Source organism: Lissotriton helveticus, chromosome 9 (genome assembly GCF_964261635.1).
Source record: "Lissotriton helveticus chromosome 9, aLisHel1.1, whole genome shotgun sequence".
NCBI lineage: Eukaryota > Metazoa > Chordata > Amphibia > Caudata > Salamandridae > Lissotriton > Lissotriton helveticus.
Window position 1 is genome coordinate 628390146 of NC_136070.1, and position 24831 is coordinate 628414976.

The window sequence follows — 24831 nt, forward strand, 5'->3', positions numbered from 1 at the left end:
AATTTCAAATTAAGCCCATCCAATGAAACCAGAGAAATCCTAGCGTTTTGCATCAAATGTTGATTAAAAGGCTCAATGTGTAAGGCAAGCAATAACGGGGATAGAGGACAACCTTGACGCATCCACCTTTGAACCGAATTATGTGACAACGAGAGGCCATTGAGCATAACAGAGGCTGTGGGATTAATATAAAGTTTTTTTACCGCTGAAATAAACTTCTGGCCTAAACCAAATCCTGTCATTGTTGACCATAAACACGCCCAGACCACATGATCGAAAGCCTTCTCGGCATCTAACATCAGCATTCCAACCCAGGATTCTAACTGCCCAGCAACATCAAAAATAGCAATAGCTGTGTTAATGTGGGCAGCAGTGTCTCTCCCAGGGACAAAGCCATGCTGCTGCTTGCAAACTAAAACATGTATGAGAGGAGCCAGCCGAGATGCTAACATTTTCGAAAAGATTTTGGCATCTGAATCAATGATATTGGTCTATATAAAATTGTCTCTTCTACTGATTTCTCCTTTTTTGGAAATACAATAACATTGGTAATGTTCCAGGAAGATGGGGGCACTTTCCCCGCCCATAATTGCATTACATAACTCCAAAAAGATCGGTACTAGAATGTCCTTAAAAATCTTATAAAATTCCAAAGGAATTGTATCCTCTCCTACCGCTTTACCAGTAGGCAATGCACTAATTGCTTCCCCGATTTCCCCAATTTCAACATCTCTTTGCAGTGGCTCAGAGAGAAATGGATTCAGACTAGGCATAGCGCTTTCCTGAATATACTCCATTGCCATTTGCTGATTATAACAAGTAGAGTCACGATATAAACTTGCATAATACTGTTTAAATTGCTCTACTATATCTTTGGATCTAGTATAATCAGATCCATCTATCCCCTTGATTAACCTAGCTCTTGAATCAGCTATCTGATTAGCCAGTAACCGTCCAACCTTTTCCACACACTCATACTGTTTAGTCTTGAACTTCTGTTAAGTGTTTGCAACTTTCTCCCTCATATTTCTTTTAAGTTTGCCTCTTGCTTCATTAACCAACTTATATATCTGCTGTTCACCAGGATCTTTTGAAGCGATAGCAGTAACATGTTTTTGCTCCAAATCTAAATAAACCCTATATTCCTGTTCCCGCTGGTATAACCCCAGCTGATTCAACTTTATAATGTATTGCAAGGTACCCCCTAACAAAAGCCTTCATGCAGTCCCAAACTATCGCTATGGGTGACGTGCCTAAGTTCATTTCAACATATTCCCCCAGAATTACTTGCATATGTCTCACATATTCTGGATTACCCAACAGGTGCCTAGGGAATGTAAACCCTCGCTCTACACCTTTGTTCCCAGAGAGAGCCCGTATTGTCAGCATCACTGGATTGTGATTGGATGTTATTTTGGGGCATATCTCAATATCTCAATATGTGCATTTTCAAGAGCTCTTTATAAAAATCATATCTATTCTAGTATATGTTGTATGTGGGTGGGAATAAAATGTACAACATGGCACTGTGGGGGTTTAATTTTCTCCAGGCATCTTCCAATTGGTTAATACGCAGAAGATCCATAAAAGCAGCCCTGGTCATACCCATTCTACCGCAAGATAGAGTATTAGTTGTATCTAACTTTTTATCTAAGATACAATTAAAACCACCCCATAACAATTAGCTCCCCAGCCCAAACCAATATTTCAGAGCACAAATACACAAACATATCAGGGCAATCAATATTAGGCCCATAAACTGCACATACTGTAAACTTACATCCATAAACCAAAATCTGTGATAGTGCCCACCTCCCTTTCGAGTCAGCCTTTGTTTGGAGCACCGTAATGCAACATTTTCTCGATTTCAAAATAGGCACCCTTCGGATAGAAGTTGATTGCGAGGTACACACAATCGTGTCATATCCCAGCTGTCCAAAATATTTTCTGTCCTTAAAAGCAAGACGTTTTTCAGATAATCCTAGTATATGTGGCTTAAACACCCGGGGCCTCATTTATGAAAAGTGACGCATCGCTGCGTGAAAACAGCGATGCCTCACTTTTCACTGCGCTCTCCCTGCGACATGATTGATGCGTCATATTTATAATATGACGCATCATGTCGCAAGGAGTTACAGATACGTCAGTATTTCTGACGTATCTGTAGGCGCAAAAGTGACGCATTGCTGGAGTGTGTCACAAAAGTGACGCAACTCCAGCAATGCTTCCTTTCACATGGGGAAAGCCCCATGTGAAAGGGCTTACGTCAGTCTTACGCCTGCTGTGAGGCAGGCGCAAGATTTTGACGCAACAGCGTCCTAAAAGTGACGCAGTGAAATCTCATAGATTTCACTGCGTCACTATTACGAGGCTTTTTGCGGGTGAACGCCCTCTCTGCATACATTATACCTGACGCAGGTATAATGTAGCGCAGGGGTTTACAAAGTGACGCATCTACTTAGATGCGTCACTTTGTAAATAGTGCGCATCAGGAGGCATGTTTTACGCCGCCGATGCGTCACAAAAAGTGACGCATCGGAAGCGCAAAACTCACGCAAGGCCTCATAAATGAGGCCCCCGGAGTTCCTCTGCGACCAAACGGCGTTTGCCTGTATTATTAAGCCCAGACACATTCCAACACATACATTTTAAATCCAACATTTAACAATATTATTGAACCACACTAGCTGCAACTCCTTTTTTTATCCCTACCTTTCCCCTTGTGCTCAACCTTGTGCTCAACCAATGCTACCTTAAATGTACTATGAAGATTTACGCCCCACCCACCCTGCTCCTCTACCCACCTGTCGGAGGGAAGCTGTTGTCCAGTAACGGCCAGTTAGTCTCATCTGACCCTCTCCTTCCCACTCAACCCACCCCCTGTGCCTACAGAAACAAATTGCCCCCTTCTCTGCTGTCCCAAATTGGCAGCCTAGGGAGAGCGCTCCCTCCCCACACCCCGCAAGATCCGCACACCGCCGCCCGTACCTCCCAAAGAGGGAGAAAAAAAAAGGAAAATAAATATTTTCACAACACTTAATAACAATCAGTAACAGCACTTAAGATGCCAAACTCTGCAAGTATTATACTAGTGTAGTGTAAGCTTCCATGTGCAAAACCGGGCAGAAATATTTTCTCTCTATTAGCCCAAGAAAAAGAATGAAAAGTAAAAAAAAATTTGTGTTATATACTTCTTATTAATGTCTTCAGTCTACAGGCCTATTCAGTCCTTTCTTGACTGCGGCTTGCCATTCTGATAGAGCTTGCTGAGCTTCATTCTCCTCTGAAAAGTAATGTAGATGTCCATCTTTTAGAATCTTTAACCACGCCGGCTCTTGTAAGGAAATTTGTGAACACACTTCCTTAACCACTTGGATGCTAAGCCTATTTGTTGATTCCCATGTAATTTCCATTGAAACCAATGGAAACTCCATGACGAGCTGGGCTCGTCATGAGCGTCGAAGGGGTTAAACGGGTCCATTAATTGGCGTAGCCGCCAAGGTTTATTCATAGTTTGTTTACATAAATCAGATCTCACGAACATTGACATCGTATCCACCTTTACAGGAGCAGATGGATGCGCCTTTAGGTATATTGCTTGTCGCATCAAAAAATGACCCAAAAAATCCAAAATTGGCCTTCCAAAATTGGACCTATTTTGATTCACCTGAGATATGAACAATGGTAGCCTGTGTGCTCGCTGAAGCAAAGTGTCCATGTCCCAGTCAGCCAAATCGGGAAAAGCTCTCTGAAATAGACTAAAAATAAATGCCAGAGGGTCTGGGCAAGATGGCGGCCGTGTAGAACGGCTGTGAGTGATGGAGGCGGTGGAGATGAGCGTCTAACCCTGGTCTGACTGCGGATGCCGAAGGGAACCACATCACTGCAATACGGCATGGAAACTCGGCAATACGGCATGGAAACTCACCTATAGCATTTCCATAACACAACAGTGCCTTGGACATTTTCCACGGGGTTGCTGGTGAGAGGACGGAGGAGAACGGTGAGATCGGCCGATCAGCTGCTCATTGAACGACTAATTTTCCGGCCTATCACCTGCCGCGGGCCCATTGGACGTCTGCTTCGGGAACTAACGCAAGCGGTGAGAGCAGCAGGAAGCAAAGTCTATGCGGAGCGAAGCAGCCAGGTGATTCCCGCATCAGCGAAAGGAGAAGTCTATGCGGAGGGGAGGAGCGCGGAGTCACTAAATCTGCAAAGCCAGCGGGGCAGACAGGAGTTCCCTGTATCAAGGAGAAACTGCCGAATCCGAGGGGTAAACAGGATCAAAAGTCCAAGAGGAGTCATGGCGCCGAAATTGAATACGATTTCAAAAGCCGCCGCAAAAAGGAAAGCAGCTGCTGAAGCCACAGCCGAGAATGAAGAAGGGGATACTCATCAGACGAGGCAGACGCCCCCGGTAAGGAGATATCAACATGGGAATAAAGTTAAGCCGGCAACTACCCCTATTATTGATATGCTAGCTAAAATGGGCAAAGAGAAAGACCTCAAAACCGGCGCAGTGGCTGTGGAGAAGGGGCAGGAAAAGGAGGCTGCTGCTGAGGGGGGAGGGGGGGGTCATACCCCTTTATCTGTCTGAAACAAGTGCGGAACCTCCTAGTAGCTCAGCGGTGACTAACTTAAAAATGGCTGGGGAATCCAATGGCCAAGACTCGAAGAGGGAGGCTATAGAGGCTCAGGAGGGGGCTGGAGAAAACTCAGAAGCTGTAATTTTGAGTGCAAATGAGGCAATGGAACAGAAATCCGCAGTAGATCAAGAGGGTACCACGGATAATATGGTTAATATGGTGAACCACCCTGGTCAAGAAAACCCAATTTATAAAGATAAGGAAAATCCCCCCAGTGAATGCTTCTTTTCTGTCTCAGACGGCGGTGAGTGGTCGGATGATGACAGCTCAGTACAGGAAGGAAGTAATTTGGACACAGAAAGCGAGCCAGAATATGGTCCTGACCCTCATATATCTTCAGCTAGACCACCGGCTGGGATTAAAATCCAGGCGCTTAGTTGGGACCACTCGTCAGACTCTCCCTTACTTGGTAGTCCACATGGGGAGGCAGCACAGATGTCCCTTTTAGAGGTGATACACAAGGAGATCCTTGCTCATAGAGAAGAGACTTGCCAGTACAGCCGTAAGGCACAGGCGGCTGTTAGAAAAATGCAAGGCGCAGTAAGGAAACTGTCTAAAGTGTGTGTCAACCTAGGCGACCGAGTATCGAACTTAGAGGAAAGAGTGATCTCAACGGAGGCTGAGTCGGCGGCTGCCACTACTAAGGTGGATCCCCAAAGTGCCCAGATAACGGACATACAATGGAAGCTGGAGGATTTGGAGAACAAGCAAAGGCAGAATAACCTTCGAGTCTTAGGGGTACAGGAGGGGGCTGAAGGGTCGGAGGTAAGAGCTTTTATCATCAAGCTCTTTGAGCAAGCTTTTGTGGATCTTCCTGGTTGGAACTGGGCTGAGGAAATACAGCGAGCACATCGTACTCCGTTTATCCGTTTAAACCAAAAAAACATACAAAGGAAACGGATAAGCCTAGAGCGATATTGATATTCTTGGGCAACTTTTTATTGAGACAAGCAATATCGGAAAAAGCAAGACCAGACGCAAGAAAAACAGTTGGGGAGATTTCGTTTTTTGTTAGGCCAGACTTCTGCCATATAACAGTTGGGAGACGTTGGAGATTGAGACAGTTGATTTTACCTTTTCAAGCTAAAAAGATGCAGGCTTACCTGATCAATCCAGCGCAATTAAAAATAATTAATGCTGGCAGAACATTGTATTTCACGTCGGAGGTGAAAGCTAAAGAATATCTGGACTCTCAAGGGGCATGAGCATGATGAAAATAATGTGGACTGGTATATCGACAACGCCTCGATAAGACGGTCAACAGGTCAAATGTACTATTTCCCCTATTTCCTCTGTTTGGCACTATAGCTATATGAAGTGTGGTGTTCGTTTACCCTAAGGTATCTAGTTACTAAGTTACTAAGTTACTAAGTAACGTAACGGTATTTTATTATCCAGGGTGTGGTTTTCTTTTTTTTTTTAACGGTTCTGAGAAAATTTCATCTCCACCGCTTCAATCGGCTCTCCATCATGTGTACAGACTAGGTCTGAGCGCCTTACTCGAGTGGGTGTGTGGGTGGTGGATGGTGCTGGGGGGGTGGATTGGAGTGGGGGGCGGGCGGGAGATTGGTGGGAAGGGAGGGTGGGGAGGGAGCAAAAATTGAAAAATGAGATGTTTCGGTATATGAATGGTTTTGGTTTCAGTAAGAGAGCTTCACTCATTTCAGTCAATGAATCAAGACTTTGCCTTCTATACTATCAGGAAAGGAGAATACTAGACTATGTCACACATTAAAATCTGCTCCATTAATGTCGCTGGGTTAAATGATTGGAGGAAGCATCAGAGAGTGGGTCACTTCGCGAGATATAACAATTTGGACATTCTCTGCATGCAAGAGACACATTTGCCCTGGACTAGTAAAAATCTATTATATATTAGGGGTTATGAGATACTGGCCTGCTCATCACAAACCTCAATGGTTAGGGGGGTGGCTATTCTTGCCAAACAAAATCTAGGTGGGGCAAAGAGAGTGAAGGCAGATAGCTCAGGAAGATGGGCAATAGCAGAACTGACCCTTGGTTATACTTTGTGTACAGTATACGGCTCAAACTATGATGATCCGGAAGTCTTTGATATCCTAGAGGAAGAGCTGGTAGACTGGCCAACACCTATTATAATGTGTGGGGATATGAATGTTTCGGTGGATTGGAATAGGGTAGCTAGTTACGCAGGATCCAAGCCAAAAGTGTTTAGGTCGCTTACCTCACTTATGAGATCGCATGGACTCGAGGATGTGTGGAATGTGAAACATCCGACTGAATTGGGTTTTACTCATTTTTCTTTCCCGCATCGGAAATACTCTAAACTGGACTATTTCCTTCTCTCCTCAGATAAGCTTTGTAAAGTTAATATAACGAAACTGCCCAAATATATCTCTGACCATAACCCTTTGATTCTAACATGTGTGGTAGATAATGAAAAAAGGCGGCAAATGAATTGGTCATTTGAAAGAAAGCTTCTCGCCGATGATAGGTTTGTGAGACATATAAGGCAAAGGACAAAGGAATTCTATGAGATGAACCGGTATAGTGCCTCTCGCAATACAGTCTGGGATACATTTAAGGCGTCTCTGAGGGGGGAGACAATAAATTGCTCAGCCAGATTGAGGAAGGAGGATAGGGAGAAGGTTGAAACTCTGATTGGGAAACTGGGCATAGTGAAAACACAACATATTAAAGAGATAGGGCAGCGGATCGATGGTCAGGCAAGTTTAAATAGAATGATTACCATCAAAGCGGATCTCCAGGGGCTAGTGACACAGAAGGAGTCTAGAGAATACCAGTCTTCAAGGACGAATCGTTACGAGACGGGGGAACAGGCAGGAAGAGTGTTAGCACTTCGGATTAGGCAGGAGAGATCTAATAATCTGATCTCCTACATACAGGAAAATGGGATTGAATATACTGAACCGGAGGAGATTCTGAAAGTTTTTCAGACCTTCTACCAAAAATTATACGACGAAGGGGGTGGTGGGACAGTACAGACCCCAACTCTTAAAGATGATGGCCCAAAAGTAGATGAAAGAAGTAGGGAGATATTGGAATCTGATCTGACTCTAACGGAGGTAAAGATAGCGCTTCAGGAACTAGCTGCTGGTAAAGCAGCGGGACCTGACGGTATCCCCCTTGAGGTATATAAGTGTTTAGAGGAGGAAATTGCCCCAATACTACTGGATTTATTCAATGGTATAGTGTGCTCAGGGTCAATCCCTGAAACTTGGAAGGAGACAAACATTGTCATATTTCATAAAAAAGGCAAACCCAAAAATAATCCAGGATCATATCGTCCGATTTCCCTTATCAATTCAGATACAAAATTATACTCTAAGGTTTGGGCGAAAAGGTTGGGAGGGATTATTGGTCGGTTGGTTTCCCCCTGGCAGCATGGGTTTGTGCCAGGCCGTGGCACTACAGATCATATAAGATGTGCTATAGCCCTGTTTGATGCCCATGCTGCCAGGGGGGAGGATATGGCCATGATCCTTCTCGATGCTGAGAAAGCATTTGACCGTGTGACATGGGAATGCCTGTGGGGGATCTTGGCCGGAAGAGGGTTTGGGAAGAAGAGCTTGAAGGCAATTAAGGCTATGTATAGTGACCCGACTGCAAGGGTTATGGTCATGGGTCAAAGTTCGGATAAGATAATAATCAGAAGGGGTACCCGACAAGGCTGCCCCTGCTCCCCGATACTATTTTCGCTGTATATAGATCCTTTGATCCAAAAAATTCTGACGTCTGAACAGATCATCCCGGTGATATTTAATGGCCACTCTACCAAAATCCTGGCATACGCCGATGATCTGGCAATTATCACAACCGCCCTCCAACAAGCAATGGTTGAGATATGTCAATTGGCTAAGGATTTTGGTGCACAATCAGGATATCGCCTGAATGAGGAAAAAACACAGATCATTTGCACAAATAATATTATTAAATCGGATCAAAGATATGTGGACTCAGCAGTGTACTTGGGGATAAGGGTGAATGCCAATGTGAATAAGATCATCCCAGATAATTATCTCCTATTGTTGGAGTCAATCGAAAAGGAGCTTAAGAGGATAGACGTGTTACATTTATCATTGATCGGTAGGGTAAATGTTCTCAAAAATGACTATGTTTCCTAAGCTGCTCTACCTGTTCCATGCCATACCATTGCTGTTGGAAGAGGGGACAATTAGGAAGATTGAAGGAACATTTATCCGCTTCATTTGGCAGTATGGGAGAGTTAGAAGGTTGAGTGCACGTATGTCTCTACCACTCGAGAGGGGTGGCCTGGCGATGCCCAATATCAGGCTATATCATTGGACATGTTTGCTAGTTCAAATGAATATATTGTTTAAACATGATTCGGGAATAGCAGAACCTCCGCTTGATGTTCAAACAATCCCTACTATTTATGAGCTTTTAGTGGGTAGGAAGGCAGTGGGATTGCTGATGTGTGAGGTTGAAAGGAGATACTACAAGAGATCCAGATATAAGATTCTGATGGGTGCATGGGGAACTTGGAAGTCGGTAGGGAAATTCTTAAACATTCGTGTTAATACTGACATATGGAAATCTAACACTTTTGCCCATTTAGGCCTAAACACAAATAGTCGCCTTTGGAGGGTGCTGGGAATTAAGTGTCTAGGCGATGTTATATCAGGTGACGAGATTCTTGGCTTTAATACACTGCTATTATTTACAACAAGGGGTGGTGCAACATAAATTTGGGCTCCCATCCAGTCAATGGTTACTATATGCACAACTGGCTCAAACAATTAGATCACTTAGGCCTAGGCTATCTCCTTTGTTGAGGTATTCAATAGTAGAATATTTGAAAAAAGGAGGAAGTAAAATTAAAATTTGTTACAACAATCTTCTGCAGGAGCTAGAGGATGATATGGAAAGGATTGAAACCACTCTAGCTCACAAACTCGGGGACCCAGATGTGGACCTAGATCTAGCCATAGTATTAAATAAAAAGATCTTTCGCTCCTCAAATCTAAGGGCTCAGCATTATAAGACCCTTTTTAACTTGTAGTTTACCCCATCAAAACTGTTTGCCTGGGGGGTAAGAGATAATAATAGATGCCCTAGGTGTAATACGGGACCGGCAGATTTACTCCATATGTTTTAGAACTGCCCGAATTTGACACCAATTATTAAGGAGATACAGCTATTTTTGGAGGGGCTGCTAGAACAAAACATTGTTCTATCCCCTACGGTGGTCTTAGTGGGCATGGATGGGAAATTGAAGGCAGAAGGTGGGGCGGAAGCCCTAGTTTTTATATCTGTGGCTATATTACGTTTATTAATTTCAGCTGAATGGAAAGATACCTATGCGCCCACCTTCCAACAATGGCTCTCAAGGCTCTTAGGAATGCATAACATTGAGGAGTGCCTATATGATTTTAAGGGGAAGAAAAAACATGAATTGGGTAGAAATATATGGGCACCAGTTAGAAAATGGAGGGAATCTAGACACTGAAGATACAAGATGAAGTGTGTATAAGATTGTTCGGTCCTCATGTATACTCTTGCCTATTTATAGTGCTCATTTTAATCTTGTCTTATCTCCCTTTTAGTCATGCCGCTTTTTCTACTGTTTTTTCAACTGCCTATGTATTACTGATGATGTGTCTATTTATTCTGATTATTTATCCCAATTGTATAATGACTGTTTAATGAATTGATATATGTAATGATACATGTAATGAATTTTTTCTACCTTAAATACTTGAATCATCTCAATAAAAATTAAAAAAAATAAAATTAAAATAAACGCCAGAGGGTCTGATCCTTCACTCCCTTCTGGGATTCCAAAACCCCTTAGATTTTGTCTCCGCTAACCATTTTCAAAATCTTCAAGCTTAGCTTGTATGATCCTCATTTGAGAGTCCTGTGATTTTGCAACATTAAATGTAAATGTATTAGCCTCCTCAACTGCAGCGACTCGCCCCTGTAGCTCCGTGACCTCAGTAGAGGGCTGGGTAACCCTAGATGTGACGTCTTGCAGTGTTTGCTTTATTTCTTGGCTGTCCACTTGGGCCTGTTGATAATACTCTTGAGCTTCTGCTCTCTGAACCACCAAAGCTTGCATTACTTTAGCCAATCTTGGTTCCTCACTCTCAGCTGGTTGCTGACTACTAACAGTGATTTATTTGTCTAAGACTCCGTGTGTCAAAGATGATAAGCTCATAGCCATTGGTGTAGATATAAAAAAAACAGGAGAATTGGCTTTCCACTGCTTGCACCGAATGAGCCAAATGAACTGTTTGTTCTGTTAATTTCACCAATGACACTGACACTGGCACACCTGAGAGGCTATTATTCAGGCCACTACGTAACCTATCCTGAACATTAGAGTCGCTGTGATGGATCACTACTGCCTCCACAGTTGCTGCCAGTGATGGTTCATCTACATCAGACACAGTTACTTCTCCATCCACAACTGCAGCTACCATCGTGCCACCAGTAGCTCCAGGATTAGACAACCTTCAGACGATTGCCTTTACATAACCTTTTGTAGCTACCCATTTACGTAGGGGACTGACTCCAGGGGCCACCTTCATATTGTTAACAACTGCCTCCTTCAGCCGTCCCATCGTGCTAGCTACTTGGGTCTTAGCTCCACCACCTTGGCCTTTACATCCTTTGCCAGTCCTTATAACCTTTGGACCCTTTGATCTCGCTCCTTTTACCACTGGCGGGCTAGCCTTCGGGATGCTAAGGGCATCTGTATCATTAATACTACTTTTTAAGGTATCGTTTGCCGAGTTTGACTGTTTAACTGGTTCCATTACAGGATTAGTTTGTCCTAGCCTTAAATCTTGAGCAGCATTCAATGGTTTTTTATCCATAAGATAGCTGCCATTTGCCACAAGAATACAGTCAGCACCTGGAGAGCTGCAGCTTGAATGCTCTGACAACTCAGTTTCTCCATTGTTAACATTACTTGTATTATTATTTTTATCTTTCTGCAACTTTTCAGGCATTTTAGCAAACCCTGCCTGATTTACAAAAGCGTCTAGAGGTTCTGATGTTGCCTCACCTCCATTACTCTCCAGCAATGCTACGCTTAAAAGTTCAACCATTGCAGATCCTTAATTAGGATTTTCAGAGTCTCAGGACCGCAATAAGTCTGTTGCCTTACCGGATTGAAGAAGCTTCAGTATCGGCTTTCCCTACCTTGGGTGCAAGTTTAACTCATCATCTCCACTAGGATCGCAAATTATCGCTCCGTCCTCCGGCAGCTCTTCATCTGCACTATCCCATGTTCTCTCATCCCGGCCCCCCACAGCCGCACCAGCCACACCAGCCTCTGCTGACAATTCCATGCCGCTTTGCTCCTCAGTGGTGCGCGGCGGGGTCATCCTTTCGCCTGCAGCTACCTCCAGGAATGCCGGCTTCTGACTGCTGCCTGAGCTACCTGTAATTATCCCGGAATCAGGTGAGAGAGCTTGAAGCAGTTCCAGCGAGAACGACCGCGCTGCTCGAACAGCGTACACCACTTCCCGGGGCGGTGTAATCCGGCACATTGGAAGTAGGTTATTTTTCCCTTTTTCTAAACACCCCTTCGCCATCTGTAAAGTTTGTACAAGTGTTGTATTTCTATTTCAGCATAACCGGAGTTCTTCTACATCCATTACCCTCCGATGTGGGAAGCACGGACGAGCGCCTGAGGGCGGCTGCCGCGAGCTCGCAGGGGGTCGCGGGAGACGAGCGGAGTCAATCTGCCATCTTTCTTTCTTCCTTTCCTCCATCATTTTTAATAATATAAAAGTCATTAATATCGTATACAAAAATATATTTGTCTGAAATATTGATTTTTAATAAGTGTTATGAATTTTAGTATATATTTCAAATGTATGTGATGTATTTTGTTGTATAAGTGTTGTTTATGTTTTTATATATGTGTTGAAATGTAAGTTGTTATCATTTCTATTTTTATTATATTGTGTGTTTTTTAGTTCTGTAGCGGATTGTTGGTTTATAGGGGAATAGGGTGAGAAGTAAATAAATTATAATAAATAATGATTGTTTTGTATTTATTAATATTTATTTTATTGAAATTTTATAGTGTTAAGTGTGCTTTTAATTTTTTGTGTGAATTTCAGGTGTGGGGTTTATAGGGGCATAATGTGGGAAGTCATTTATTTTTTATTAATTATTAATTGTATGTTTATTAATATTAATGACTTAATTAGTAATTATTTTATGGTAATTGTGTCATTCTTTTTAGGTGCGGGCTCTGTAGTTACAGGAGTAAATGGTGGGAAGTAAAGCATTTTTAATGAATAATTAATTGGTTGGTAATTAATATTATTTAATTATTTGAAAATTTAATACAGAAATTGTGTAATTAATTCTAGGTGTGGGTTGTTGTGTTTATAGGGGTAAAGGATGGTTAGTAATTTATGTTTAATTAATTTTTAATTAGCTGATAATTAAAGTTAATTAATTAATTGATAATTAATTTTTGTAATTGGTTAATTATTTTTTGTGCGTTGGTTTTGGTTTAAGGGGGTAAAGGGTAGTGAGTAAACTAATTTTACTTAATGTAGTATAAGTTGTTAAATACTATTAGTTTTTTAATTGAAAAATATGGTTAATTGTTAAATACTTTTTTTACAGTTTAATTTTAGGTGTGGGTTGTGGGGGTTGTAGGGGTAATGGGTGGGAAGTTAATTTATTTTTATGTGTTTTAGTTTGTTTTTTAATTATTAATATTTCTTTAATTGATAATTATGTTAATTATGGAAATACTTTTTTATATTTAGATGTGGGTTGTGAATTGTGTGTTGTTAGGTTAGGAAGTAAGTAAACTAAATTTGTAATAATGAATGTTTATATTTATAAATAGTTTCTAACTAAAGATTTTTTTATTTTTATTTTTTTATTTAATATAATATTTGTAGGTATTTGTGATATGTATTTAACATTATAACATGTTTTTTTATTTTTTTATTTTTTATATTAAATATATTTGAATTTACATTTTTAACATATTTATATATTTTTTGTTTTTTAAATATATTTTGTTGTTGATATTTTGTAGGTTTTTAATTTTGAACTGACTGGAGTGGGAATAATAATATTTCGCCCCTTCATAATCCAACACTTTCCCTACTGTTGCATTGCCTGTAGTGGGATTCGGAAATTTTAAGCCTCCGCTATCCAACACTTTCCCTACTGTTGTGCTGACTGGAGTGGGAATAGTAACTTTTACACCTCCGCTATTCAACACTTTCTCCACTGTTCCACTCATTGGAGTGGGAATAGTAAATGTTACCCCTTCACTAGTCAACACTTTCCCAACGGTTGGACTGACAGGAGTGGAAGTAGTAATTTTTACCCCTCCGCTATCCAACACTTTCCTTACTGTTGCACTCACTGGAGTGGAAATAGTAATTTTTACCCCTCCGCTTTCCAACATTTTACCTACTGTTCCACTCATCGGAGTGGGAATAGTAATTTTCACCCCTTCACTATTTAACACTTTCCCAACGGTTGGACTGACCGGAATGGAAATAGTAATTTTTACCCCTCCGCTATCCAACACTTTTCCTACTGTTGCACTGACTGGAGTGGGAATAGTAATTTTTACCCCTCCGCTATCGAACACTTTCCCTACTGTTGCACTCATCGGAGTGGGAATAGTTATTTTAACCCCTTTGCTATCCAACATGTTGCCCACTGTTTCACTCACTGGAGTGGGAATAGTAATTTGTACTCCTCCGCTATCCAACATTTTCAATACTGTTACACTGACTGAAGTGGGAATAGTATTTTATTACCCCTCCGCTATCCAACATTTTCCCTATTATTGTACTCATTGGACTGGGAATAGTAATTTTTACCCCTCCGCTATCCAACATTTTCCCTACAGTTGCTCTGACTGGAGTGGGAATAGTAATTTTTACCCCTCCGCTATCCAACACTTTCCCAACTGTTGCACTGACTGGAGTGGGAATAGTAATTCTTACCGCTGTGCTATCCAACACTTTCCCTACTGTTACACTGACTGGAGTGGGAATAGTATTTTTTGCCCCTCCGCTATCAAACATTTTCCTTATTGTTGCAGTCATTGGAGTGGGACTAATAATTTTTACTCCTCCGCTATCCAACATTTTCCCTGCTGTTACACTGACTGGAGTGGGAATAGTAGTTTTTTACCCCTCCGCTATCCAACATTTTCCCTTTTGTTGCCCTCATTGGAGTGGGAATAGTATTTTTTACCCCTCCGCTATCCAACATTTTCCCTACAGTTGCACTGACTGGAGTGGGAATAGTAAATTTTAACCCTCCGGTATCCAACACTTTCCCTACTGTTACACTGACTGGAGAGGGAATAGTAATTTTTACCCCTCCACTATCCAACATTTTCCCTATTGTTGCACTCATTGGAGTGGGAATAGTAATTTTTACTCCTACGCTATCCAATATTTTCCCTACTGTTACACTGACAGGAGTGGGAATAGTATTTTTTACCCCTCCGCTATCCAACATTTTCCCTACACTTGCACTGACTGGAGTGGGAATAGTGAATTTTAACCCTCCGGTATCCAATACTTTCCCTACTGTTTACTGTGTGTAATTTAAGTTTAAAGATTTTTAAAATGTTTTTATTTAGAAAATAATGTTTTCATAGATTTTATGTTATAAGTACATGTATATATATATATGTTTATTTGTTAAATTTGTATATAATTTAAAAAACTAATAAATACATTAAAATTAATAGTTTAATAATTGTTTTAAAGTAAATACATATATTAATTATTACATGTGTGTGTTTAACTTTTTAAATTACGTTTTTTAAAGTTGAAATATGTATATTAAATCTACCTTTTTTTATTAATTGTGTTATTTAATTTATTTAACATTTATTATTTTAGTTTATATATATATATATAAATGATATTTTGCACAACTATATTAATGATTGATATTTTTTTCGATATTTTTGTACTTACCATTATAATTATAGGATATCGATAGTTTTGACATCGGTATTTATAACTCGATATTGTGTTAGGGGGATATTTTATTTGTTGATATTGTGTCAGTGAACCCTATATAGCACTGCTGGGTTTCTCCGGCCTCCCATGGCATGTTTATTAAACCTGACTGCAGGCTCATCCTGCGGTGTGAATACCCAGTTGTTAGTCATTGCCACCTGGGTGGCCCAGTAATACTTTGTGATATTTGGTAGTGCTATACCTCCATTATATACCCCCTCATATACCCCCCTAATAGCCCCTCATCAACTTGCTGGTTGCTGTCCGTGGTGCCCCGCCATTACACAACAGCAACCGAATTTCAGCCTTGCATTACTTTAGGAAACTCTTTGTGACCCTATGTAGAGTATTTTGCAGTACATAGAGAAATCTTGGTAAGAAAACCATTTTAAACATGGCAGCCCTGCCGAGTAGTGACAGTGGAAAACTCCTTCAGACTTCACCTCGCCCCTAAATCTATGTAGTAGGGTGTACAGGTTAGTGTCAAGAAAAGTTTTCCTATCCGTGGTGACATAGATACTGAGATATTGAAAGCCCTATGATGTTATATTCACTGGGCAGTTTCTTGGTAGACGGAGAATGCATCCGCCTAATGGATATAAGAGTGACTTACACACATTTATCAAGAGTACTTGCTAAATATTTCAAATACTAGCAGTAGCCTGTCAACCGTCTTTTCTCTTCTCAGACTGCCCTACATAGAGTACACGTCATCTATGTATAGCGAACAACCACCCATTTATTAATTCATGAAACTAAGCTTAAATCTATGCAGTGATTCAATCACGTCTACCCATCAGCCTATGCACCCACTATTGTATGCACCCACAGCCATAAAACCACCTGCTCATTATTGAATACAAATATAGTAATTAGTGCATTCGTCTATGCCACTAATCTTTTTCATAGAGGTAGCTCCGAATAGACCCTAAAATCATTAATTGAAATCATTTGTATCATTCAGTACCTCCTTTAACACCTTCAGGAGTAAGTGTTGCTCAAAGCACGACTCCTGCAGAGCCAACTATACATAGGGATTAATTTGGTAATCCAATTGGAGTGCAATGGTACCTGGGGCCCTCTTGAATCCACTGATAAACGAAGATACCTACCACAGATTAAACCCAACAACCACTGACTATCTCTGGGACCTAGCCCACAAACATATTAAGTAAAACATGCATTAACAAAGAGATGTAACAAAAAACTACGGGACATACATTAATTTACTTAACAATTAAACCAATAACCTTACCAAGAAAAATATAATTGTTGCCTAAATAAATAGCATAAGCATTTAAAACATTGTCCTTCATTAAACATCGCTGAAACTGACAGGCTGAGCAAGCAAAGCATGAAAGGAAACTTGAATAAATATCAAATGCGCCCCTTACCTCGTTTTCTTACGGAAATATATTCTATATATCACAGGCAGCTGTGCTGAGATGGAGGTATTTGATGAGTGGACTAACAAAAATAAGCTGGTAGTGATTATACAACATTGAAGCTGAATGACGCAATATCGTTTTTGGCTTTCTGAAATGCACATTTCTCAACTTTTTGGCATCTTTGCAAGTCTAATTTTACACTCGATGTCAGATAAATCACGAAATTGTGTACTTGGGGAAGACAGCAATCACAACAGTGCATGTCCTTAAAAAGCATTGGAGAGGGGCCAATGTGAAAGCAGAGGCTGTGGGTGAAGTGATTGTGGACCACAATCAGTGCCGAGGGGAGAAGCACATGTCAACCCAGCAATTGTGTGCAAACCGCAGTCTCCTTTAAACAACGCAGAGGTTTGTGGAACAACCAGTTCTTGGCAGCCAAACCTTTCCTCAGGGCTGGATTTAGAGTTCGCAATAACAGATAATCCTCCAGTTTGTGGGTGGAGTGCTAAATCAACGATTGGAGGAATCTCATTCGTGGCAGTGCAGATTACACTGAAGCATTTCTTCTACTATACAGGTCCTACAACATAAACCATTTTGCTTGCTAATAAGGTGCAATCATTTGAAACCGAGTCTCTTCGTGCAGCAGATCATAGTGACAACAATAAAAAACAAAAAAAAAAATATCTATTGTGCAATTGTTCGGAAAATATATTTTATTCAATGTTCACACAAATATAAAACATTTGTGCTAACATATAGTTCTCATATACAGAAATCTGTATCGGGAAAAGAAAGACCGCCCCTCCCCTTCTCGGATTTATGGGATTAGGGCTACTGTATTCGCAGGAATGGCACATTACAGACTTCTGAACATTTTGTTATGGTGTTGTGTTTGTTCCACAGCAGTCTCCAGCCTTTTAAGCTATAGTGGCTCAAGGCTCACTGAGTCAGCTCAATCAAGTAGTGTCATTGCACACATTCTAGGTGGACATGTTACAGTTCCTATTTCATCTTTCATATATCATAACATTGGTTACCAAATGTTCATGAGGTTGTCGCTATATACTTCCACTTGTCCTATTTCTTTTTCCAGTGCCATGGTGTCCCGAAAACACCAGACCTAAGCCACTTGGAGGTCATAGTTGGTTTCCAATATGTACCAATAGTCATATGCGCTGTCAACAAAAGTTGGCATGTGAGCCACCAGTTTGCTAGGATCCCCCCACCCACCCACTCCTCAGGGTGCAGCCCCAACAATGTCACTTGTGGGTCAGCCAGTGTAGATATACCCCTGTAATCTCTTTCATGTTAGACAAACTTCCTTCCAAAATGTTTGCAGTTTGGGGCAGCTCCACCACACATGTAGGAGGGCCCCCAGCATGCCACATCCCCTCCTACATTTATTGTGGCTGTTTTGCGTGAACACCCCATAGGGTTATCGGATGTAAGGTACCAGCCCGTTATCGCCTTGAATGCTGATTCCCTCTGGCTGACAAATTACGTTATTATATGTTCATCCATAACTTTTCCCACAATTTGGCACTGATGTCGCGTTGTAGTGCTTATGTCTAAGAGGGTGACGTCTGTGGGGGTCCATAGATATTCATTGTTAGCTGAAATCCCCCCCCTGGTTTTGCAATAAGTGGAGAGTAGCTGACCTGCCTGCGTTAGTGTTTATATAGGTGCTTCTTTATTTGTGGATGTGCAACCTGATGATGTATCTGCTTTTACAGGAACCTCTCCTGTTCCAGGAAGTTGTATGTGTTCCTACAGTCAGTAATGGTTCAAATCTCTCCTTTTAAATAAGGCCTGGCGGTAAACTCTGCTCCGTTTGCAGAGTGTGCAGAGTTTTTCGCGCTCCGTGGAGCACGCAGAGTTCTGAAAAAATCATGCGGAGTAGAGTTTTCCTCGCTCGCGCTCCCGATGTCAAGTTGGTAAGCATGAGCGAGCAAAATTCACCTCCTGATGAGATTTTTTCTTACTCGCACTCCCCTATGTCAAGTTGGTGAGTGTGAGCGAGAAAAATCCACCTCCTGCCGAGGTTTCTCAACGCAGGCAGTTGAATTTCTCAATGCGGGCGGTCGCAGGTGGTCGCAACTACTCACATTGAGAAGGTTGCTGCTCGAGTAGAAAATCTACTCGAGCAGCAGAAAAGAAGCAGCGCCCTCTTGGGTTGCCCATGGTGCCATTTATGTTGAATTTCCAGCACAGGACAAACACCCAGCACTGAAAATCAACGCACAAGCATGACCAAGTGCGCTCTGCTGCTTGCGAAACTCTGCATAGCCCGGCAGAGTTTTTGGGTCACTCCACCCAGACTTACTTTTAAAACCATATCTGATATCAATCAACAATCTCCCGCCCCTTCAGTGCTGCTTTGAAGTCTGGATTGATTAAAATAGGGGTGAGTTGAATGATGTAACGGCTCGTTTGAGGACCACTATGCACCATGTCTCCTGTAACATACTAGTGATCTGGCTAAAGGCCTATGCTTGTGCAGCATCCAAATGATGTCCCATAAAGACATTGCTAAAATTGCCCTTCCATATGGAACCAGTGTTTACAGGATTCTCTTTAAGACCTTTCCGCTATTATTCTTAGTTTTTCAGCTTTGTAATAGTTATGGATATGTGGGAAACCTAAACCCCTTTCTCCCTTGCTGAAAGTATAATTTTCTTGAACACTTGGATGTTTACACTGCCAAACAAATGTAACTGGGGATGTTTCTAAGTCTTCCAACGTGGATTGTGGTATGTGCAAAGGGAGCGCCAGAAAAACATGGAGCAGCTGGGGTACCAAATTAATTTTGTGGCAATGTATTTCAGCCACAAGATATACCATCCAATATCCTTCCATAGTCGGGGAACGTTGGCAAGAAACCAATCCTGGAACGAGTGAGTAAGGTTAACACCTAGGAAACGACTTGCTTTAGTAGTAATTTTAAAGTAGGCTGGTTCCTTAAGTCAGAGCTGAAAGACTCAGAGCAAGAAGGTCCGATTTTGTTTAATTAATTTTGTATCTGGAGACCCCTCCATAGTCAGCAAGGCGGAGCACTAGTGGAGCTATAGAGGGGCATATTATCAAGACAGGGGATACAATTATCGCAGTTTTAGCGGCAGAACACTCCATTGTTCCTTTCTCGCTATCTGTTCTTTGTTAACTCTTGTGATCTTTTAGTGGAGTTGGGGTGTGTTGTGGAGCCTCTGCACGTCCCGTTGACCCTGGGACTGACTCCTGTGTTCCTGCCGCTGCCCCTTGCCGCACCCGCTCTGCGGGTGCCGCTTCGCGGCTCCAGGAAGGTGAAAGCTGCTTCTAAGTGCTAGGCTCCAGGAGGAGCTGGGGGAAACATCGAGTTGGCGTTGGCGCTCTAGCAGGGACTCGAAGATCCAGGAGTCCCTGCTCTCACAGGTGCGCTAGCGGACGCGCCCACCACCAGCCAAGCCCCCCGCCTGTAACGCTCTCTTATTTCACGCTCTGTCAGGCGCTCCGCGGGACGCGAGCGGGACGCCGAGCGAAGCCCGAGCAAAGGGCGGGCAGTCTGTGGCAGTCAGGGGCTGTCAAGGCTGGGCTGGGCCACGTCCCTTTCCTTTCCATCAGCAGTGAGTATATTTGCCCGGTGTGAGTCCTCGTCCTGTTCCCCGCAATCATGTCTACCCGCTCTGGGAAGCTTTTGAGGAGTGAAGGCGAAAGGGGGCCAAATGCTGTGAGCCCTGTTATAGGAACTATGGACCGGTTCATCACCAGGGTGGCGGCGGTGATTGAAAAAGAGATTGCTATGTCTGAGCGGCGTTTATCCGAGGTCTACCTACCCTCAAGACGTTCATCCATGGGGGCTGTTGCCCAGTCGCTTACACCGGCCAGTATCCGGGTTCAATCTGTTTCCCCACCTAGTGTGCCTGGTGTTTCCACAGACCCCCCCCAGTTGCCTGGTGTAGAGCAAAACATAGTCAGGCTGGAAAATCTGGCCGCACTTCTCCCTATAACTACTGTGGAAGACGGTGGACTTAGTAATCTGTCTTCACCACTATCACCTAATCCCCATAAAAAAGTCACCAGTGATCCTCTGCCCCCAAAATCGCTCACCCCCACCACAGTCATCTTAGAAGGGGAGTCAGATAGGGTTTCCCCCAACATCCAAATTCCCGAAATCAGCCAGGAGAATAGGCCTTTGAGTAAAAAGCCACGAAAACACAAAAAGGGTAGACTAGTGAGACAGGCCGCTCTTTATCAAAGAGTAAGAAAGCCTACGGGATCTGGTATGAGAAACATAAGGGGTAGGTCTATAGTGAATGAAGTTGACATAGAAGGGGATGTTCGGATTTCTCCCAAGGGGCTACACTCAGACGCTAACACTGCCAAGGTTTCTAAACTCATTGACCCAGAAACAGCTGAAAATATCTTCGAGAAGGTATATAGCCTCCTGAAACCGCTACTAACACAGGTAAAGGGTTTAGGGGAGAGGATAGATAAACTAGAGCAATCAACCCTTGATGGGTTTCACTCACTCAAAACCACATTTAAACAAATGACTAGAGTGAGTGAAAACAAGGACATGGGTGCAAAGGGGAACGAACCAACATCCCAGAGAGACCCTAAGCCCCCAATATGTCTAAACAAAGTTGCTTCTAATAGCCCATTAATCTCAGCTCCTAAAACTCCTCCCAAAGCAGGGCTAAAACACAAGGGGCTATCAATACACCAAGAGCCTGAAAAAGATAAGCTTAAGCCTCTTCCACAAAAGCAGCCACAGACAGCTAGTGGCAAAACGGAAGACTCGAAAAAATTAGGTGCACGTAACAAATCAAATGGGTTAACGACAGGGAAAGCCCCAAGATCTGCATCCCAACCTACTGCCCCATCTACCACCTTACCGGTCCCCAGTAATCCAGCACGACGGATGCCTCCAGTAAACCTCCCACCAGACTGTCAACCTTTTGTTGCTGTTATGGTTAACGTGCCCCCTTTAAAGGAAGGCCAGTTGGAAAACCAACAATCACTCAAGAACAAGTGTATCCATTGGCTGAAGGCGAACAAGCCAATCCCGTTGGGTGTGGATGGTATCATTCTAGGTGTCCGTAGAGTGGGGTGGGTAGGGCAGGGGAAAAAAACTCAGGAGGGGGATTGTATAATTATAAATTTTCAAGACCCAAGAGTAGTGCCCTCGATCTGTACTCCTATTAAAAGTATGGGGGCTCTGGGGGTTAAAGTGGTGGATCTTTCTTATTTTTACCCCAGGCAAATTGTTAGCCCAACTGGAGGAAGTTTAAGTTCCCCTGTTTTTGGTCAAAATTGGGCTGGGGTCACGGGGGGTACAAGGGAGAACCAATTGTGGGCACCAGGGCCTTACTGACTGGAAATCGGGAGTAGAGCAGAGCCTGCAGGAGCATCACCCACCCAAACAAACCTTGTAAGTGGGAGAGTAGTCTCTATAGCCACCCCCCAAGTTCCCCGCTCCCCTCAGACACCTCTGAGGAGGACCATAGACAGGGGCATTCTAGCGCCCAGCGACACTTCAGCTGTGACGGACCTAGTCTTTAAGGTTTTCAGCTGGAATGTCGCAGGGATTGCAAGGAAATTGGCTTTACCGGATTTTACTGCTTGGGCTGATGAGCACTCCCTGTGCCTTTTCCAAGAGACATGGAGCTTGGTACCGGTTCATAGGGTGGGATTTTCTTCCTATTCCATCCCTGCGCAAGTCTCGGAAACAGGGAGAGGGCGACCTTCGGGTGGCCTTCTCATTTGGGTTGCAGCCTCTCTAGACTGCAGAGTAGTGGAGTTTCCCACCGGTTGCCCGGACATACAAAACATCACCCTAATAGATCAAAGGGGAAGAATTGTCCTAAATGTTTACAACGTTTATGCCCGGGGAACCAAGGGCGGGAGAAAGTCTCCTGTAATATCTCTCCTCGAGACTTTGCTAAAAAACACCCCATATAAGGCGCGTACATTGGTTGCGGGTGATATAAATTGTACGTTCGAGCCCTTGGGCTCGGACGTTTCCCTCGACCAAGACGAGGAAGATACCAGGTTGGGGTTTCCGGTATTGGAAATCCCACCGATCAGAAGGTGGACAGAAGTGGCGCTCCAGATATACTCTCTGAGCCTTGAATTTAATTTAAGGGCAGCAAATGGGAGGACACTCTCGGATAGCGGGGGTGCCCACACGTACAATAGACCAGGACACACCTCTAGGATAGATTATTTCCTAATAGATGTAGACCTATGGTCTTATGTAAGGGACATGCAGGTGGTCCCTACGACTGAAAGTGACCACAACTCACTCTCTTTAAGTATGGACCAGTGGTGGCGCCCCTTGAGGAAGGACAACATCAACCTGGTAGCCGCACCCCCGGATGAGTCTGAAGTCTCCCCTTGTGGTAGACGAATAAAATGGGCGAAATTGGTTCTCTCCGAGGAAAAGGTAGGGGAAATTCAGACCCTCTTAAATCATGCAGTAACAACCCTCGGAACCTCCCTAGAAGGGGTGGGTAGAGTGAGTGGGCTTTTTGTTTCCTTGGTAGAAGCCTTAACTAACGTGTTTACCTCACACCCCAACAAGTCGGGCAACAAAGAATTTAAAAAACCAGCTGATGGTTGGTATACCCAAACATGTAGGGTTCACAAGGCAAAGTTAGTTGAGGCAGTCAAGCATAAATCCCGAAGGGTGATACAGGAAGCAAGGAAGGCCTATAATAAGTCCCTTAAATTTGCTAAGAGGGAGTGGGATGACAAATTCTGGGAAGACCTGCTCCAGGCTAGTAAAGTTAGAGACTCAAGGGCCTTCTGGAATCTCATAGGCACACGGAATAAACCCGATGCATCTATGAGACCCTGTAACATCCCGCCTCAAAACTGGGTAAAGCACTTCGGGACCCTATACCTCCCTCCAGATGGGGAACTGAATGTTGGGATGGACCTTACACTAGCAATTGAACCTCACGCCTATGATCTCTTCACTCCCTCAGAGATTGAGGGGGTTATAGGGTGGGTAGCGCCACGCAAGGCAGCGGGCCCAGACGGCCTTCCGGGGGACCTTATGAGAGCATACCCGGCGGATTGGGGAAGGGTCATTGCCGCTCTCCTAAATGACATCATGATGGGAGGGGCAGTGCCAGAATCCTGGAAAGGGGCGGTGGTGGTCCCGATTTACAAAAAAGGGTGCAGGGAAACCCCGGGGAATTACCGCCCCATAAGTCTGATAGACTCCTCCCAAAAGATAGCTGGTACAGCTATCCTTGGAAGGATCCTCCATTGGGTGGAGGAGAATAAAATCCTATCAGACTTTCAGGCAGGTTTTCGGGCAGGTATGGGGACAATAGAGCAGGTGTTTAGGTTGGCACTACTTGGGTGGAAGGTGGTGGAACTGGGCAAGGGTAGTCTTTATTTGGCCTTTATAGACCTGAAGACTGCCTTTGACCTAGTCCCCCGGGAAGAGCTTTGGAGGGTGCTTTATGAGTTGGGACTACCCCCTTACATCTTGTCCCTCCTCATTAGCCTCCATGCACATACCTTTGCACAGGTCCGTTGGGGTAAAAACGGAGAGCTCACTGAGAAGATACCAGTGTCCAGGGGCGTAAGACAGGGTTGCGTCTTGGCGCCCACCTTATTTTCACTATATGTGAACGGGGTGGTAAAACATCTTCAACAAGAACCAGCCGACGCCCCCTGTCTTGGAGGAGTCCGTATCCCCACTCTGCTTTTTGCGGACGATACGCTTCTGATTTCAAAGACCCCCCAAGGCCTGCAGAAATTGCTATCACGTTTCCAGGAGTTTTGTACTGCAAAAGGTTT

The 24831-nt window shown here is 43.3% G+C and overlaps 1 protein-coding gene across 1 annotated transcript in view; it reads right to left on the minus strand.

Annotated features, from left to right (window-relative positions):
• The window catches only part of LOC144781710 (cytochrome P450 2F3-like), a 741839-nt gene extending 724695 nt beyond the window's left edge, over nucleotides 1-17144 (minus strand). The window contains exon 1 of the mRNA XM_078660685.1: nucleotides 17044-17144. The gene's annotated coding sequence lies outside the window, so the exon portion shown is untranslated. The remainder of the gene's footprint in view (nucleotides 1-17043) is intronic.
• Nucleotides 17145-24831: the final 7687 nt, after the last annotated feature.